General features: G+C 40.5%; 1 protein-coding gene across 6 annotated transcripts in view; it reads right to left on the reverse strand.

The window, feature by feature from the left end:
- Positions 1-21,096, reverse strand: part of NDST2 (N-deacetylase and N-sulfotransferase 2) — a 134,696-nt gene that overhangs the window by 80,999 nt on the left and 32,601 nt on the right. The window contains exon 3 of one of the 6 annotated variants that reach the window (XM_066191432.1): positions 7,830-7,924. The exons of the other annotated variants lie outside the window; for them this stretch is intronic. The gene's annotated coding sequence lies outside the window, so the exon portion shown is untranslated. The remainder of the gene's footprint in view (positions 1-7,829; positions 7,925-21,096) is intronic. 6 annotated transcript variants of the gene reach the window in all.

The raw sequence follows: 21,096 nt of genomic DNA on the forward strand, positions 1-21,096 counted from the left end.
AGCCTCCTGCAGGAAGGTGCAGGGCCCACATTCCCTGTGCGTTCAGAGACACCGGATAACAGGACCAACTGACTCCTGGAACAGCTGTCAGCCTTATACAGCAAGCACAGATGTTACCGTCCCTGCAACTCCCCTGGGGCATGGTAACAAGAAGATTAAAGAGTCTTTCTCTGCTGAAAAGTAACATCAGGTTTAACACAAAACTTTGCAGTTGAACATAGATACCCTCATCCTGGGTAAAACTCCATCAGCTGAATTGCAGTGAGCTCTGCAATACCTGTCTGAGGTAATGCAGCATTCCTCTGTTACAAGCAGCACATTTTAGTGGTCGGCCCCAGCCCAGAAATAGGTAGTCACATTAAACACAAAGAAATCAAAGCCAGAAAGTGTGACCACTCTTCCTTTCTAAATTCCCCCTTTCTAAACAACTTCTGTTACCCGGAGAGAGACACAGAAACATTAAATGAGCGCTTGCCAAAGGGCTGGAAGATGTGTGCTTACTGGTTCCAGAGAGAGCCCTGCAGAGTAGCTGAGAAAGAGTTAGCAGGGATACGTGTCTGAGGGAATATTTGGGAGTCAAGAAGTCATAATCTCTTATTACTGCTGTTCCCAGAAGGTGATGATGAGAAAAATAAATATATTGTTCTGAAATGGTAGCATTTGCTCCAGCTCCCAACATCAAAGCAACCCATAGGACAGACCTTGTGACAGCTCCGTATCTTGTGCAGAATCATCCCACTGAGCTCTGGAGGATAAAATCACTTGAAGCAAAATGAACGTTTCTTCTTTTGAAAGTACAGCAAGCTAGTGCTAAAAATAACTATAGGTGCACTCTGGAGAAGGTTACTGCTTCATATCCCCTGAATATCATTATACTCAGGTATTCCTTGAATAATTGTACTATAAAAATTTGATCCTTTAAGAGCATACTGGACAAAACAGAAAAGCTTCAAAGAAAACCCCTTAGACCTAATATACTAATAGCTACGGCATACATGAGGACATTATATCCTTTCTTACCCGGGAAGTTCTGCCCAAGAGCCAGACAAACTCTTAATTTGCAATCTGTATCTCAGTGTTTTCATCTGAAAATAGAAATGTGTGTATATGGATATGCTGATGTACGTAATTGCTGATGTACTTCACTACAGTACTATTATACAGTACATGGGCTAGATAGCCAGCACAAATTCTAACACTTCCATAACTCAGTGTCAACACCAACAGGGGAAAAAAGTAATGTTTAAGAGTATACAGCCCTGAATACCTTAAGAGTCACTACTCAGCTTGATTACTTGTACTTTATGATATTTCAAAAGTAACACAATAAAGAAAGTGTAAAGATTAAATTATAACTAAACGCTTTATTCTCATCTTGGTCAGACACCGCTTGTTTGAGCCTTCAATCCAGGACTAGCATACTAACTCGGCTTTCCACTGTCCAGGAATAACGGGGGATGGAAACAGCCAGATAACTGAAAAACCCAAACACACAAACCCTGCTGCACAGAGCCCAAAGCCCTAAAGCCCTGTGGCCTTGCACCATGTTTTGTGGCACTCCAGGTTTTGGGACAATTCAGCTGAGGTACAAAGGCAGCCGTGTAAGAAACTCCGTCTGACAAATCTCTCAAAGCAGAAGGGATCAGAGTACATACATGGTACGTACCCTTTCACCAGTTATCCCTGCTGAAACCGTTGCTATCATCAGCTCCATGGCTCTAAGTCTTGTAGAGCCAGAGTTTGAGTCTAAATCTGTGAGTTGCGGAGGCCAGCTAGGTCCTGAACGCTCCTCCACCACCTTCAAAGCCAGCTTCCCAGCATCCCCTTCAGAAGCACAAAACAGAGACACCAGCAGTAGCTCTGAGCAAAGCTGGCAAGGGCTCAGCAGGTGAACTAGCTCAGGGTCTGAGCCACACCACAACCCATGTACTGCTTCCAGGTCTAAGCCCAGGATTTCAGTATGGATAACTTGCTACCTGAATAACGTATCCATGGAAAACACAACATTAGCTGCAAAAATTAAATCGAAGAAAAGCAAGTTTCTGGGTCTACAGAGTAATTCTGAGGTCAAAAATTAACCTATCAAGCTAACAAAGGTTATTTGCAACACGTCTCATACAATGTTTAAAATCCTGTCCTCTAAAGCTTTGCCTGAGCCCTCTTCACATGGCAGCATCCTCAGGCATTCCCCAAGGGCCACTTCTGTGAAAAGTATATAAAGATGACACCCTCAAGGAAATCAGCCTTAATTCTCTAGGCTGTCCAATATATGCAAGCAATATACTAGGTTAAGTATGACTGTCCATATATAGACAGCATTTCAAAACCAAACCACATTAATACTCACTCTCCTAAACTGTAACTCTGAGCTCTAACAAGGAGGTCAGAGCCTTCCCCAAAAATGCTATGCCTGTTTACTTTAAGCAGAGATGCAACAGCCTTCAACAAACTCCAACAAATTTTAAAGTTTTACCTTCCAGAAAAACGAGTTTTGTTGTTTATCTGCACTTTAGGTGTTTAGATTTAAAACGAAAAGGCGAGTACAGCTACTCACAGTTGATAAGGCCTCATGCTTCTGGCATTTTATCCATGACCCAAAGTAAGAAACCCATGTACTTTAAACAACTGCAGCAGCTATTGCATAAAATATGGAAATCAGAAGATGGGACTAGAAGCAACCTCCTTTACTGTATAAATATAAAACTTAATACACCATACATCAAGAAAAAACACATTTGGGTGAAGGTTATAAAAGATCCATACTGTCTGGGAAGATCAACTGCCAAAGCAGAGTGTCTCAACAATTCCAAGTTAGGGTACGAGAGCAACTCCTGATGACATCTTGTTGGTTCTCATCTGAACATGGGGCCAGCACCCCTGCCAATGCAGTTAATGTTTTCTGGCTGAGGTCACTAACATCTGGTTTGTGTACAGACTGCTTCTGCTGCTCAGTGTTGCACAGGAACAGAGGCATCACAGGATGTCACAGGGGAGCATGGGTTTAGTGTTTGTGATTAACCTCAAGCAATGCCTGATTTGTGGGCTTGCAAAACACAGATAGAAATTTGTGGGAGTTGGCCAAGCTGAACCAACTGGAAACCTAAGGCCGTGGGAAACCCCTTTCTAGCTGTGGCGAGTCGTAAAGGTTCATGGGAGTTTGCATGTTAATGAAGTTGTTCCATACAAGGTTATGTTTTTATGAGTGGTCAGTTATGTTGTACAAATATGGTTCTGTTCCCAGTTTGAGTTTCTGATTGGACCCTTACCCTCAGACCTACCCCATATATTGTCATGTTTTCCTCAGGTCCAGGTCTTTGGTTGGTTACCCCCACAGAATTCTCCTGGGTACTCTGCACGGTTTTGGGGCACCGTCCCTATTTTCTTTTATCCGTTATTAAAGTGTTCTTTTTCTAGAGCCAACCGTCATTCCCACTCCTAATTATTTTCTTGCCACCTTCTGCCCTGAAGTCAGGGGACCTAAAGATTTGTCTCAGTGACAGAAACTCAAGTTTGAGATTCCACAAAATAGGAAGAGGTAGTCAGTCCTATGGAGCAAAGCCTAAGAGAGAGCAAATAATGAGAGAAGACAGAAGAGGATGGAACAGGAAGAGGAAGACAGGAATGTTGTGACTGTGGCAGATGAGAGCAACACTGAGCTTTCCAGGAGAAGCACAGTCTGAGATCACCTTTCACACAACAGGATCTTTATTACACAGTCTAAGGAGAAGGCAGAAAGTAAAAAGGCTGACTAAAGAATGTCCTAGTCCACTAGACCATAATTTTTCATGTGCGTGTCTTGTCCCGTACCTCAAGAATTACTACGGAACTGAAACACTGATTATTTCCATCTAGCCTTCTAAACTCTAAACTGGCAACAAACTCTGAACGGGTTCTAGAAGTCAAAATCCCGAACAAGACCAAAACCACAAATTTTCAAGAGCTCTCCCTAGCGTGCCCTCCTGTTTCTCCTACAGGATCTCTCTGCTATGAAAAATGTTAACTTTCATTTAAAACAGCAGCCAATACTAGTTTCAGATATCCCTTCCCCTGCTTCTTTCCTATCCTTTTGCTCTCCTAATAGAATAACAATCCAGTATCACAGCCAGGGAAGAGCATGCAGAGCCAACAGAAGATAACCAGACTGGCTGGAGAGGGATGTATTGGAGTCGAGTGCCACAGCTCTGGAACAAGACTAAAGGAGAGGATTTCACAGGAACAAATCTGAAAGAGCCAGCAGCTGGCTGTGAGGCACATACTACACAAATCCACAAAAATACAAGGGGCATCTCTCACGCTGCACCCAAATTTTACTCCATCTCACAACAGTTTGCTATTCCTGGTCTTCACAGTAAACTGACATCAACATTTATTCAGAAATCCAAGGTTAGAGAAAATAATGTTTATATTAAAGAGATCAATCCCCCTTCTTGTCATGCCTTCTGTGCTTTATTTTGCTTTGTAGTTTTTCATTTTAATTTTGTGTTCCAAATTTGGGTTCTGGCAAGACAACAGGAACTTGAATTGCTATGCATAATATAAAGTAAATAAAATAAATTTAAAAGTCTCATCTCTGAGAAGAAAGCTCTCTTAGATATCTTTAGATAATGCCAGCACCAACATTATGTGTCTGATGCTTAGGCATAAAAAACGAGGCAGAAAATCAGTCTCAGACACTGACCACGGTAGGTTTCAGTATGAGGTATGCTATATGCCACAAAGAGACTTGGACATGGATTACAGGCAAAAGCAAATATGTCAGTAACTGAAACTGTCACTTTTTTGTCCCAGTCAACTGGGAAAAACAAACCTCACAACTATTTAGTAATTATTCAAATGTTCCCTTCCTTGATGAGCACTAGTACTGTACATCTGAGCCTTTCAGCTCGCAGCCACATGATTTATGAAGCAGCAGCTCTGCCAGGTGAGGAGAAATGATAGCCTCTTGTGCTGACCTAGAACAGAAACACGTTTCACCCACCTGGAAATTGTTCTTATACAACCAGTGCTCTCAATACACTAGAAAATAGTTTAGATATCTGATGATTTAGATTTTAATGTTCTTACTGTGGATATAGCCATCAAAATTCCCACTGCCTCTCATTCCTCACACACTTAATATGCTGATTTAATTATATGCCTGTAATTCAGTTTACATTTTACAGGAGGCAAAAGGTAAGGAGATTCCAGTAAATGGCACTTGAGATAAGAGAATGAGTTACTGGAGAGCACGATGCTCATTCTTTGCATATGTACCAGCCTATTACAAAGGGCTTCAAAATTCACTCAAACAGAACAGGTAGGAAGCTTCGGCAAAAACTAAACTAGAATTAATTTTCCAGATTTTAAGGTTATAAAGGTAACTTGCAAAGTGTAAATCAGCAAAGACCTGTCTTTGTAAACCCATGGACAGACAGCTTCAGCCTGCTGCTTGATCAGGTTTTTTTCCCCAGCTGCCCTGAACCAAGCTCTGCCCATCCTCACTGACTGGGGCACCAGGCAGCGGGGACAGGAGTGAAGTTGGAGCAAATGAGGTCAGTTCCATGCACTGCCTGGGAAAGCTCTGGAGGGAAATCCAGGCACCGATCGCTAAAGAGAAGGTGAAATAAAACATCTAGCAAACAGAGAGAGGTTTAGAGATGGATTGTGCTCCAGCTGCCCACATCTAAATGGCAAGGAAAAGATAAAATTACAAGCTCTGGCTACCGTTCAGATAAAAAAGGAGGACAGGAAAAAGGAATCAAACAACTCTGAATCTAATAAGAGTGGGACATGAGAATTCTTCCAAGAGTAATTTAACCAAAGACCAGATGGAACGAAGCAGCGATATGTCCTAATTACAAGTTTATTGAGTCAGTCAAATTCTCCTCAGAGAAAACATAAAAATCAAAACACCCCAATCAAGTAAAGGTTGATCTTGGTAATAGGAAGAGGAGGAATTTCAGAAGACAAAGTGAATTTAAATACATCTATGGTGAAAACTGGAAGATCTTTTTTCAGAGATTGAATCCTGTCGGTAATACTCAGAAAATTTTTTGACAATCTCTAAAATTATTAGCATAACAATCCTCACAGTGTGAGAGAAAGATTTTGGATTTTATCTCATTGCAAACACATAAGCTGCTAGGAGTATTTTTTTTTCATAAAGAAGATAATACTGAATCAAAAAGCTCCAGCAGGTTAACAAAATAAATGGAAATACACATGAAAGCTTTGATGCTGATGCTGTTGCTGCTCACTCAAAATCACCATGTTAAAACACATGCTCACTCTTTCCCCATCCCTTACAAACGGTAACATGAAGCTGAGTTCCTATCAGGAAGCTAATCCCAAACTACATTCACTGTCCCAATGTACTTCCCCATTTCTTCCTCTCTGTAATACTTTATCTCAACTCCACCCAACACGTGTGATGTATTTATGATAGAAAAAAGCTGCTTCAGTGGTGTATTTTTGAAAATCTATTTTTTTTTCTGCAGGAGCCCAGCCAACCAGGAAATCAAAGCCCTGCATATTATCATATATTGTCTTGTATGATTGAAGGTCACAGGCAGGCAAATCCTCTAGAAAATCCTGAGCTCTGGGAACAAAAAAATACTACAATCTCTACAATAAAGCACTTAAGGAACTGGATGGTATATTCATATATATTTCATATACATATATTAATTTTGTATGTACTGACATATACACATGCCTTTCTGGTGCAGGAATTAAAAATTCCCTTCTAAAACACCAGTGGCCAAACTGCTAACATAGTAGCATTTTGGAAGCGGCTTGCACAACAGGAAAAGCAATTGCACAGTAGGAAAACTCCAGCAGGGAGACAACAATCCAACAACAAACAGGACATAAAGCATCAAATGGAAAGTGAACTCTTGAGGAGCTAAGACAGATGCAAAAGCTGTTGGTGGTAGTGTGAGGAGATGTATTGGTTAGCAACTTTAGGAATATATAGAAGGCGTGGAAATATTTATCAGCGCAAGGTGCTGAAAGATGTATTGAAAGAAAGTTCACAGTCACTTATCAAACACAGCTGCTCAAAATCACCCAGGAGAAATCGTCACATATTATCTCAAAAACATTGAAATGCCACCCACTAAGGTATACCACCAATATTAATTCCTATGCTGGTACAGTCCTGACACAGCAGGTTTAAGCAGAAAATTCACACAGAAATCTTCTCTCAACAATGCTTCTACTTGGAAACAACGTCAGAATTTAAAGTCATAACATTTACTTTTAATTCCAGATGCAAATTCCACACATCTATTAAACAATGCCAGGTATTCACTTCTTCCAACCCATCACTACTATGTAGTCATCAGTCAAAACAACCCCTCCTTTAAAAAGGGCAGGCTTGAGGCTTTCAGCATAGGCTAAAAATTTTTCTGATGCCCTCTAAAACTATAGTTATCTTGTATGAAAAGTAATAAGTAACAACAAAACAAATATGCATAATTTTACAGAGGTATCATTTTAATTTTTCTGCTTTGCAGCTCCATTTCTTGCCCATCAACAGCATCCCTAAACTCATATTTCAACCCTGGGCCTGTCAATATTCACAATTCCACATATTTATCATTAAAAGGTACCTTATTCAGAAATCTGTTTTGACACTGCACTACTGATGCCACACGTATGCAGTCAGTACATACAGGGACTGCTGGAATCCCACTGAACACAGAGTCTCCTGCTAACTTCAGCATCACAGCCAAGTCAGACTGCAGCAAAGAAATTTCACTTCTGGTGTGATATGGACTCAGAAAAAGAAGCATGTATGAGAGGAAGAGATTATGCCAGAGCATTTATTGTATTTGTTCATTCCTTACCTTTCCCTTTACATTGCAGAGGTTACCTCACCCCTTGAAACACAGTCATAAGCAGCAACAGGTTTCACATATGAATTCTTTTTTCTCTGGGCGCTCTGGGGAAGCAAGAACATGCACTCAAGTGAGCATTCATGCCTCAGTCAGCTTGAGGACAAGGCTCTGCACCGAAGCCCTTAAGACCTTCTCACGGCTGCTGATTTCATCCACGAACTGAAAGAGCATCTCAGCAGGACACTGCCAGCCTCCTTTTCAGCTCCCACTCACTGATTGCCAGTCTCTGGCAAGTGAAATGTCAAGAACCAGGCAGGGGCGGTGTTTGGAGAAGGAGGGATAAGAGATTCTCACCATCCATCAACCTCAAAACCTATTCAGCCGACAACTTGAATGGAACAGGCATTTCATTCTCCATGGTAACAAGAGATGGAAGGAGGTTGGGAAAAAAAAAAAAAAAAGAGAGAGAGTACAGACCCGGGAAGATCCGATGTTGAAGATGCAGGGAAACTTGCAAACTTTGCAATTTCTCTTTGCTGAGCAAATTGCATGCAGAAGAGAGAAAAGCTCTTTCCTTGCCTGCACAGTCCGAGACAAGCTGACCCACGGCCATAATGAGGTGTCCTTTCTGTGAGCAGTGTATTCATGTGGGGGGAGGAAATCCCTTATCCTGCACCAATCCTACCCAGAGGAAAGACAAATGCCTTCTGAATACTGGAAATTTGGGAAAACTGAAGATCATTGCCTCCCAGAAAAAAAAAACTGTCTGAAAGGGAAAAGATACTGTCATTCCCTGAACCGTACTTCTTGTATACAGATCAAAGTCACTGATGCTGATTCAGTCTGTGTGCCAGCACTGACCACAAACCGGAGCGGAGGATTAACATCACTCGCTTTGTCTGCTCTGAATCTTACATGGAAGAAAATGTTCGTTACTTCTGTTATGCTGAACCACTTGGATGAACAGATAAAAAACAAGGCATTTACTTATTCTTTTCCAAGGCACACCAAAATGAAGCATGGAAGCAGACAAACTTAAAATTCGGGCAGCACCTTTGCCAGCCTCAAGGGATCTCATGGTAAGTCAGTTCTTATTAACATTTCAGGCCTGGCCATCTTCTGAACTTTTTTCCTGCTATTTTACATTCATAACTTGAGCTGTCACAGCCAGAATGTGCACAACAGGGAAATTACATTTGGATTCATGCACATTTGTGTTCCAAGCTGGCCCCATGCAGCTACTGAAAAGAGTCTCTGGCTAAAGCACTTATGCAAGATAACCCAACAAAGGACTGAAAAGCTCTGCAAATCCTGGCTGCTGCCATCTTCTTTTTTCTCAGTTCTTTACACTGATTCTTTCCTGAAGAACACATTTAAATCTCCCTCCCCCATCCAAACCCACCACCTCTCAATTTGGAGTTTGTGCTCACTTTTTTATTGCATATGGGACATGCTGTTGGTCTGATACTTTTTTATAACTTATATTATTATCTGTACAGAAAGCTTATTGTTAAAGGTGACCTGCAGAGTTGTTTTGGGTTTTTCCAGTAGTTCTTATGTACAAACAAATATGTTCAAGATCATAGTTTTTTAAAAACTATGAATTTTTCTTCATTTCACTCATTTGAGTTTTGGATAGACAGCTTTCAATTTCTTACACAGGTCTTAACCATTCATGACATTGCAACCCATAAGGCATGTTAATACACAACCCTGCCCACTGAATTTCAGCCTTTATTCACACCAATCATTTCAAAGTCACATGAATACATTCTTGCTTTTGAAAGCCACTTTCCTCCTCTGAAAAAAAAAAATTGTTTTATTTTCTCCTTTGTCTTCCAAGACTGACTTTTGGAAAAACCAAAATGGAACCTCAGCAGGAACAATCCTGCAGGAGCAATCCTACTTTCATTTGCTACTTGTTCTCCAACTTCTCTTCCTGAGACAGTCTTTTCCTTAGGCAAAGAAGGGCATATTTACCTTTTGAAATGTACTTCAGGTCCATGGCTTAGAACTGTTTTCCCTTTTTCCCTGAAAGCCTTAACAAGAAAATGAGAAATGAGACTGCTCCATTCTCTCTCTCCCAGCTAAAGCCAACTAAAGTGGGAGTGACACACACCTCAGCTGGAAGATGTCAACCTCCTACAAGTCTACATAGGCAAAAAAATGCTGTTAAATGCACCCGCATGATCAGATGAATTCAGTTCTTTTCAGCTAGTTTTGAAGATATTTCAGAATTCCAAGGAGATATTTCCAGGCCATTTAAAATATATTCTACTCACATCTATTAAGATGAGGGTATTTAACACAGAAACCTTTTTGTGTTCTTTTCATAGAACAATCTCAGAGTACTTTGTTATTTTGCTTTGTTACAGGAGCGCAAAAAGGAAAGAATGTATTTTTGCCAATCGCCATAAAAGCAGAATCATCCTTCCTGCACTTGCTGTTCACTGCATTTCACCTTGATCCTCTTGAAGGTTTGAAAGCATTGTTGTTTATCTGGAGCTCAGGGAAGGGATTTTCTTCCTCTCTGAAGTTGATTCTAATGTACTTCAAAGAGTTGCCATCTATTAACATTATCCACTTGTCTTCCTATGATTCAAAAACTTTACCCTTAGAAATGAAGAGCTTTCCCAAATCCGTTCTAGCAGCATGCTTTAGGCAAGAAAGAAGACACTGACAATGTTACCAATACTCAGAAATGTGACAAAAACCAGTCCAAGAGCACAGAGTCGTACCAACCACAGTGCCCAGTGTGTGTTCCCTTTCAGCCACCAGAAGGGAAATGTTGCTGGGTCTCACCAATGGCATACACAGAGATACACATTTTGGAAACAAATCTACTATGAATTGGCTAAAACTGGTATCTCAAAAGGCACCCTACCGAGAGGTACTGAAGTGAAGGGTGAAGCATGCCCACAAAGAATCAAGGCCTTATCCAGCTTCCAAAACAGAATAATAAACAGTACAGTACAGCCAAGATTCAAAGGACTGCCCACCATATGTGCCTGCCAGGCAATAATAAAAGCTGAAATGCATCAATAGCTTCAGGCTGGCTGAGAAAGAAACTGACTGGAGTTCTGATCAAGTTTGGTGGTCTTCACACAGCTCTTGCATTATAAAAGCTACCATCTCAACTGACAGCAATTTTACAGAGAAGTGAACCAGTGGTGAACCTCACTGGGACAGCATCCTGAAGTGCACCTGCCCAGGTAGCAAATAGATCTGCTGCTGCCACAGCTGTGAGCCCAGAACTAAGTTTACCTTCTTCAAGTAGACGCCTGCTCTGAAAACTTTGCCATGCCTACCAAGAAAATTAACATGTGACATGACTTCACTGTAACGCAGAATGGGTAAGGTTGGGAAGGAACCACAGTGGGTCATCTGGTCCCACTTACCTGCACAGGCAGGGTCATTCTAGAGCACATTGCACAGGATTGCACCCAGATGGTTCTGTAACATCCCCACTGAGGGAGACTCCACAGCCTCTGTGGGCAACCTGTCCCAGTGCATGATAACCTGCACAGTAAAGAAGTTCTCCCTCATTTTCAGGTGGAACTTCCTGTGCATCAATTTCTGCCCATTGCCTCTCACAATCTATTGCCTGATACTACTGAGAAGACCCTCCCTTCAGACATTTACAGACATGGATGAGATCCCCTCTCACTCGTCTCCTCTTGAGGCTGAACAAGGCCCAGCTCCCTCAGCTTTTGCTCATGAAAGAGATGCTCCAGTCCCCTTATCCTCCTTGTCACCCTCTGCTGGCCCTGCTCCAGGAGCTCCATGTCTCCCGTATCCTGGGGAGCCCAGAAATGGGCACAGCACCTCAAATGTGGCTTCACTAGGGCTGAGTAGAAGGGCAGGATCACCTCCCTCAACCTCCTGGCAATGCTCTTCCCAAGGCACCCCAGCTGCTATGACTTAGCAGCAAAATGCTTTCTACAGCTATCCCCAGAAGTACCACATTAAAACAGGAAAATGAGCAAGCCTGTTCTACGTTAAAAAAGAAAATAGATGCATTAAACCCTAGCAACTGTGTCACATTTTGAGTTAAGTATTCATCCACTGACCCACACAGCCAAGACTGAGCCAGAATTTACAATTCCCAGAGATGACTTTAAAAGTGTTTTAAAATACCAGGGAGATACTCCAGCCCCAGACTGACTCACCTGACATGAGAAAATAGTGGAAACCAAATTCTTTACTGTTCCCACTCCTAACCCTGAGGGAAGCTCAGTCAATCAGATAAAGACACACACTCAATGATAAAGAGTCAGAGGACAAAACAATAAAAAAATACTACACATGAATTTTTCAAAACATAGATTAAAATGATTTCTGAGAATAAAAAAGGCTAAAACACATGATTGGAAAGCACACACAAAACATCCAGACCTCAAAAAAATCTGAGAACAGCACTTGGGAAAGCCAAAGCATCTTGCTTTAAATTGACAACCATGGCTGAAACATCTCTGAGCTATTCTCAATACAAGTGACTTCAAGGTAGGAATGAGTATGGACAGAGTACACAGAGCTGACCTGATGACACAGTGTGTGTGTCATCAGTAAAAGAACATCGTGCCACTGAATTACCAGGCACTTCCCACTGCAGACACACCACCCCAAAACAGGAGAGGTGGACTTCATGCATGCAATTTTATCAAAACAGATTTCTCCAATGAGCAAAATTATACTAACCCAATAGTTTCCTATTTTCAAGTGTGCCACAAAATCAATCAAAGATAAGACTTTAATAAAAAGCTCTTCAAAAGAATCAGCATTATTCACCACAGAGGCAAAGACTGAAATTTTAACCTACTTGAGGTTAATTTTTTTTATTAGTTGGTGTTTTAAAAACTTTTCATAAAATAGGAACTCTCCACTACTTTAGAAACAAGAAGAATAAATGCAAAATCCTTTGCATCACGAGAGTTTCGTATTTCATAAGAGACAAAGAGCAAATGACTGCGAGATTCCTAGCAATTTGTTTGGCAAATGCCATCTAAACCAGCACACAAAGTCACCTCAATCTGTTATCCAAGAACACGCAATAGCAGTAAATGTTAATGACACATGGCAAGGTAAAAGCTGTCAGCCAGGAAAGGAACAGCTTTTAGGAGAGCATTAGAGGCTTATATGTTTTGAATTCTAAAATTTTGTATCTGCAGGAAAAGTCTTTCAGTATTTCACATGCAAACATTTTCATGCAAATACATTTTCCTCCAAACTAAAAGTTTATAAGGGCACAATTAGCAGTTTTCACTGAGTATAAATCAGACAGCTGCCTTTAATTGGAACCAGGAGCAAAAGACGTATAAGAGATGCTTTCTTCCTTGCAGATGTTTTCCCAAGATTTAAGGGAAAGTTCTACTTCAAGAAATTAATATAATACTATCTAAATCTACACGGTCTATGGCTTTAATGGGGTACATTTACATGTGAATAGTTAGTTTTGCTTTGGGTTTTTTTTCTTTTCATTCCCAGTTTCCTTTTGGATTTCATCTATTTCATATAAGATTAAAACAGCTACAAAGATGCAGCAAGCCAAATTAAGCTCACTGCGATACCTCTGCAAATAAAGCTGTTTTAACAGGCAGCAGAGAGGTCAATACCAATGAATCAGTACTAACTGCTATCATTAGCAGTGCAAAATAGAAAAACACTACCCCTTCATTCCAATGGGGATTAGAAGAAGCTGCAAATTTAAACCTGTAAGTTTTACAAATGAAGCAACTAACTATGTTTCACATGACAGAGACATGTATAAATGTCTACTTCTGTCTACATTTCATAATGCTACTGAAATACAAGCGATGTCCAACGTATGCTTGGGACACAGGACACTACTCAAGACAAAGCACTAAGCCATGCCTCAAAACTCCATCAGTGTAAATAATACAAAAACAATGGGTTGGGGATTTTTTTTGGGTGGGGAAGCAGTGGGGGGCATAGAGATAACCAACGAACCAATCTTTTTTCCACTAGGTCAGCATTTCAACAACTCAAGTATCTATAAATGAACCTGACTCTTAAGAATAAAAATGATCTAAATTAGTATCATTTTGCAAATAAGAGGACATTATTTAGAACAGATGACACAACTTTCTTCAGCCTTTCTGCTACAACTAACTGCTCCCATGATTTCTAAACCACTTCCCTCTTTAACACAGTGATCCCAGCTGTAAAAAACAGGGAAACTTCCCCTTCCTTCAGGTCAATGGAAAACCAGGATCAAACACTCTTCAACAAGCTGACCAGAACACTGCAGATAAATATAAAGAAGAACCATAAACTACATATTTTCATGCATCCCACTCCCAAGACACCAAACTGATAGAAGAACCAGCTGAGGTACTAATGCAGATGTGACCTAAGAGGCCTCAGGCACAGATAACCAACTAACCTGTGCAACTTAAAAAGCAACACAAAGTCCCAGCTGCCGGCTTCTCTTCCCCAGTGTAATAAGATGTAACACATATTCAGTTTACAGTATGATGCCACATTTTGGCTGGAAGGCATAAGAGATATCAATTTAACAATGTGTTAAATTGGAGTGGAGCACCTGTGTCTTACTACCAGCCTGCTTGATTTCCCCAGGGCTGGAGGATGTGTCTGCCACCTGGAGCTGGGCAGCACAGCCTGACTTGTTCTTTCTAAGCTTTTTCTAGAACTACCTGGGCACAAGGTCCCCGACCTGACTGCAGATCCTAGGCACAGTGATAGGGTGGGCAGAAGCATGCCTTGAACCATAGAATCGTTTGGTTGGAAAAGACCTTTAAGATGCAGTCCAACCACTAACCTGGCACTGTCAGGTACACCTAAATCAAACCAAGTGGTAGACTTGGCAGTCCCTAAGCGTGTCCCCGTGTCTACGTATCTTTTAAATACCTCCAGGTATGATGACTCAACCAGAATGCTAACCAATACTTCACAGAAAAAAGTTAGCCCCTGAATGAAAGTATTTGACATCATTTACAAGCATCTCTCACATTATCTCCTCCCACCTGTCTGTGCTGATATAAGAACAGTGGGCATACGTTATACCTCAGGCAACTGCTTCACGTGATCACACCACAGGAAGAAGTATCAACACCAATGACAAAAGGGAATGTTAGGGAAGCTTGTGTCTCCTACAAAATGCTTTTAAAAAACTCTCTCTGTTGCAGCATGGACTCTAAACAAATGCCTATATTCTCTCAAGGTATCTTACTTTCAAATGCAAATAATATGATGTGTAAGGAACGGGAATAAAGCCTTGTTCCCAGAAAATAAAATAAGACAACGGACTGATTTTACCAAAGCAGAAAAGAAGGTTGAAGTTCTCACTAATGGCTTGTGTCTGACTTTTAATGCTAAAAGCTTTCTACATTTAGTTCATGAATTTGGAAGGGAGAAATTATGAAACTAAAGCATGTAACACATTTTCTCACAGGCATATTGACTCCTACCTTTCCTGTGAAGATAACCTGCACATTTCAGTTTTCCGCATTTCAAGATTTTATCATCTTTTGGAGCAGCAAGAAAGGAGACATTGCTGAAAACATCTCATATTATCCAGATTAACCTGGTGCTCACTGCTTCCCCACACAAATTAATGCCAAAATACCAAACCAAATCTTTCCTCTCTGACCTCCAAGTAAGTACTACTGCTTGAAAAATAGATTCTGTTACTGCTTGAAAAAATCTACTGTATTCCCACCCCCTCAAACCATTCCTCTGTAAAACAGTTCATCTTAAAAATACAGTGCTGTCACCTTCCTTTTTCAGGTTTCTGCCATTGCTGTCACTATGGAAACAATCAGAACATCAGGTATGTCATGTCAGTAAGCACAATTTATAAAATACGAAAGCACCAAAGGTAGATATTCTACATAAAACCCAATCAAGACAAAATTAGCGTGTTAGCAAGGAAACATTGGCTTTAAAGGACTTTCATACGATTTCCTAGAGCAATGCTGCAGTGAGCTACAGCCAAGGAGAGAACTGCCAGTGCAGCATCATGCATGAAGTCACACAGCCAAAGGCTGCAACAAACCGCCAGGACAAAGGGTTGTAGTCAAACCTTTTCCATCCATTTAAAACACAAAAATCTGACAGTAAAAAAAAGTCAGTATATCCCCAAAACATTACACCAACATAAGAAATACAGCAAGACATATAGATATTTGTTTCTCTGACACTTTGAAGTAAATTAAGGAAGACCCTCTCCGTTTATTTTGCCTGTATCTCAATAGTGCATTCAGTCATATTTCCCTCTATTCATCACCTTTGTTCACATAGGCATCAGGAGCAAATTACTCATAGCTTCCCAACCAAAGAAAGATTTAAAGCAGTTCTTAGAGAAACATCAGTTATAGAGCTTGGTTGGGTGGCTGTTCTGTTGCGTTGTAGTTTCAGCAGTGCAAAAGTAGAGTGCTTATTATCATGGGGTTCATCCAAATCTGTTCGTGCAGAAGATGCAGTTTTCCCCTGCTCCCAAAGCTCAGCACATACTTCACTTTGACACGTTGACTCAATTACAGCACTCAGGATCCTCAAGAGAGGGAACAAAACCAGCTTTTCGAGACACCTCCCTCTCTACCACACACATACATTCTCCCTGTGCTTATTTAGAAGCTCAGTGCCTTTCATATCATCGCACTATTCTCTCCTATGGTACACTCATGCACCCACCGGCTTCACACTGCTGCTTTTCCTCACCTCTACTCTCTTGGAAAGCAAGCAACTACCAAACCTCAACTTCAGCTACTGAAGTTACAATACAGACAACAAAAGCAAGAGGGACCACTTTTTACGACAAGATAAAATATTTCAGCTCAAGAAAAAAGAGCAAGAAAACATCTCAAACACAAGTTAAGAGTCACAGAGCACTAGGAGAAGAGAGAACAGACATGAAGCTGTAAACTGCTTTTACAACATTGTGAGGCCAAAAGAATAAATGTGTACTTTTCTTAATAACGACATAGCAAACATTAAACTCCAGGTGCCATTTCATGTTGGGAAGACAATTTGCCAACTAGTCAGTGCTACACAGCTGACCCTGAGTCTGCTTCTTGCCTTTAGGACTTGGCTGAAGGACTTCTGCACATTTACTGCCTTCGATGCTACATGCACAAACAGCGAAGTCCCTCGTATTCAGAGTCCCTCAAGTGGCTAGGTAAAAGAAAAAGTCTACAGTACTCCTGTCTTAAAAGCTCTTTTTCTGACTGGCTATCTTGATGACAGCTATAAATTTATCATTCACTTTTTGACACAGGACGAGCCACTTAGGACAGCAGTTCAGGCACTCCAAGATGGAGATAGTCCCTCTCTCACCTGAAACACATGCTTTTGATTTCTAATTTCTGACACACGAGATAACATGCTTTGTCTAAGATCTCCTCTATTAGACTGCAGAAGTCACTGAATGAATTCAGACAGCAGCTACAAGGAGAGAAAGACTGAAGGATTTGGAATTCTGAACTATCAAGCGGGCAAGGAAGATTACATAACTGAGTGAAAAGGTAGAGCAGAGGACAAAGTAAGATAAATTTAGTGAGTCTTTTGTGGGAGATCCCCTTCTACAAAAAGTTTCTCCTAGAAACAGAGTGAATTTTGATGGCGTTTCCCTGCAGTTAATTATATTAGTTCACAAAATCAGGAAACTGTATGACAGTGCAGAGGACAATTAAGAGCTGGAGTTTATGTTGCTCAATTGTGCAAGTTTGTATCTGTTTTCTACCTGGCTCTTCTTTTCCTCTTTTCTATCAGTCATACATGCCTGACGTGTTCTAAATACCCTGTGCTAAAGTATTCAATACTTTAAAAAAGTTAGAATCATATTTATCTGGTACTGTGGTACTTCTCATTCGTGTATGTAGCTCTCTGGCCCTGCTTCTCTTGTATCCTTTCCTAGGCTTTAAAGTGACTTGAAAATGCTGCATGTTGAAGTCCAGGTAACAAACAGTATCTACACAATGTTTTCAGTACCATCAGCTATTGTACATACCTAAGCACAATTTCCAGTACATTTCTAAGACCACAAATAGGTTATTCCAATCAGTTTGATATTAATTATAACATGTCCTCTAGCAAAGACTGTTCTTAGGACTCTGAAAAACCACCAAAATCAGTGCCACAACACCAGTATGAAAAAATCCAAGAGATAAACATAAAGAACTTTTGCATGTACTGTATGACTTCTGCAGAATTGAATATGTCACTGAGATCAGTAGGGGAGATCATTACAAAATCCCTTGTCATAGACAGAAGGAGTTTTTATTCTTCAGGTATTTAGAAAGAAAGCTAAAGACACAGCAAACTCAGGTAAACTTCTTTCAGAATAAGAAGTCTACACCATAATTTAAGCTACTTGAGTTTACTACATACTGACTTCCTAGCTGTAAAAAGGTGATTTTACCTTTTCTCAATGCATTCATACAAACAAGTCTTCAGCAGTCGACATGTGAAACTCTCGCCCTCCACATGCCTTGAGAAAAAGCCTGGGGCAGGAAAACTATTTCAATATTTCCCTGTGATGGTGGATGTAACAAAAATAAAAACTCTTTTTACCAGACAGTAAAACAAGGACTTTGTATTAATGGAGAGAAGTATCCCAAAAGGGTCCTTAACCTCACTATAAATACCATGTCCTATAAACTCAATGTGCCAAACCTCTGCTATGTAGAAACAGAGGAGTTTCATTGTCTGTGATTCCATTGAAAAGGACAGGATTATTACTTATAAAAGGGTAGACAAAAGAAGCAAATGTAGAGCTGGAGAGGAGAAGGCAGTCCTGCTTAGTGGAAAAATGCACCTGAAGTCTGAAATACATACACATTTAATCTTCTTGGGCTGTCCTTACAGCTTTATTTTCTGGTTATACTAAGCATCTATTACTTCTTCCCTTCTTTGCTTACTGATTTAGTGAACTGAATATCATCTTCTTACTCTGAATTCTTGTAGCTTCTTTCTAATAGATTCATGACGATAGAAAAGCCACAACACTGAACAGCAAACATCTGCTATTTTCTTGAACTTCAATGCATTTTCTAACAGCACCCTGAACTAGAAAACTCTCCTCATACACATGCTCAAGGTTCACATGCAGTATAATAGAGCTACAAGTGTTCACACTGAACTTGCTTTCAATACTCTGACACTCTCTAACAGAGCAACAAGAAGGCAAATAAGCTTCAGAAGACCTATTTATTTTGGAAACTGACAGTGATTCTCAGTCACCTAACAGTTGTCTTCAAAGTAAATAAACAAAACTCAAAGGTTCCTACTGATTCTGGAAGAATCGGTGCTGCTCAGGAGCCAGCACTTAATACTGCCTACATCCAAACACAGCTCTATCGGAGTCCAACAGGCTCTCCAGAGGAATCACACACTACCAGAACAACTGTCAAAATCAACATGTAAAACCAAGTCCCCACTGTATGTGGTACACCCCAGTTATTTCAAATATCCTTTCGTATTACCACAAGATAACTTCCTTGGTAAAAATGTCAAGTAGAAAAAAGGATAAAATGTAGATTTTCACTCAGTAAATAAATTCTTTCTATGAATGGAATGGCATTGATGACATTTGTGCCCTTTTTCTTTGGCATAAATAAAGTAGTTACCCTGCTGAGAAAACAGAATCTCTAAATCCAAATGAAGTTTGCCATCCATTCAGAGAAAGAATAAGATGACAGTCATGTGGCACACATTTATCACATATTTAATGCAGTTCTGGAAACTGGAGATTGCTGGCAACAAGTACAGTGTAAGAAGCTAGACAAAACAAGAGGAAACACCTGAAAGCATGACTGTTGGCAAGGAGTTATTCCCAAGGAAGAGCTGAGGAAGTAAGGACAGCACTCCTCAGCAATTTTTCAGACCCAACGCATATTCAAAGCTATTATTTTGTGGAATCTCTCTCCTGCTCTTGCTAGTTCATGGCAAATTTCATCTCTGCCAAACAAATCAAGGGAAACTCAACTGCAGATTCCATTAACTTGAACTCTGAGACAGCAACTCGGCTACTGTGAGTCACTGACAGCTGGGAACAATCCTGCCAACTTGGGAGAGGCACCAAATTCAGTGCCATATCCACCCTCATACACTTGTCTCCACAATGGCCAGCACATCTGAAAGGAATCACAAGGACACTTACTACTGCTTACTGGAGAGGGAGATGTCTATTTGAAAAAGATCCCTCAGCAGGAAGGGTCTGCTTCAGGCAGATAACTGATAACACAGCCTGACATGCCCAGAGCTTTCAACAGAACAGAACTCCATGTTCAAATCTGGTTTTTCCAACACAGAGGTCCAAAACTTTGTCCTGCACCTGAATTTCTGGTGTGAATGACGATCTCAAAAGGGATCTTAGAAAGTTTTTCCTGCAGTAAACCCACGTACTTACAACACTTCCAAATCATCAGTTCTCTTGGTGCGGAAAAGGAAGTGAAAATGCAGTATGTTAATTAAGGACTCCAAAGATTCCCTCTACAGATTCTATGTGTATCAAAAAAGATATTGAAGCCTTCCTGCATCAGGAATGAAAGCACAAGGAAACAGATACCACCAGACAGCAGAGATGAGCAACCAGCTTCTTTCGATACCTAAAAACTACATCGCTAAATCCAGTGACGTTTGTATCTCTGGTCTCGTCGGGCTGTCTGATTAAAAAACCTGGCTTGTGTATTATATATTGCTTTTGTAGCTGCACAAAGTCACTGCATGTCTACAGTTCAGCCAGTTACACGAATATGGCAGAGGGCAAAGAGTAACTCATTTAGAAGGGTGAGAGAAATGACAGGAAGAAAGAAGCAACTTCATGCAGACTCCTTAGGCTATGTATTTTATAAAAGCATCATATGGGGAAATAAAGTTAAGGGAGTTTGCTTGGGATGGGGGGAGTTTTCCCTCTTTTTAAGAAATCCATGTTTTCTAGAGGATAAGCACAAAAACACATGGCCCATCAGTAACTGCCCTTACAGTTTTCAACATATAAGATTTACTTGCTTTTAGGGCCCTGTCTACAACAGCAAGCTTTAGAAGAAAAAACCCAAAATGCTATTTCCAATTGAGCTCAGTTGTATCACTAAGTCTCACATGATTTAGCCACTAATGGTAGAAAGACTAAAAATGCTTAGCCTCAAGAGCACCATGGTAATTGCTGAACTCAACCTTATTAGAAACGATTATTCTCTACAACCCCCCCAGGTACAGAGAATTATTCTTTATGATTACTTAATAAAATTACAATTTCATAACTGTAACTTCTTCCAGGATGGATCCTTACATCTAC

The sequence above is a fragment of the Chamaea fasciata genome, unplaced genomic scaffold, assembly GCF_029207755.1.
Source record: "Chamaea fasciata isolate MVZ Bird 193981 ecotype frontalis unplaced genomic scaffold, bChaFas1.0.hap1 SCAF_9, whole genome shotgun sequence".
NCBI classification, from domain to species: domain Eukaryota; kingdom Metazoa; phylum Chordata; class Aves; order Passeriformes; family Sylviidae; genus Chamaea; species Chamaea fasciata.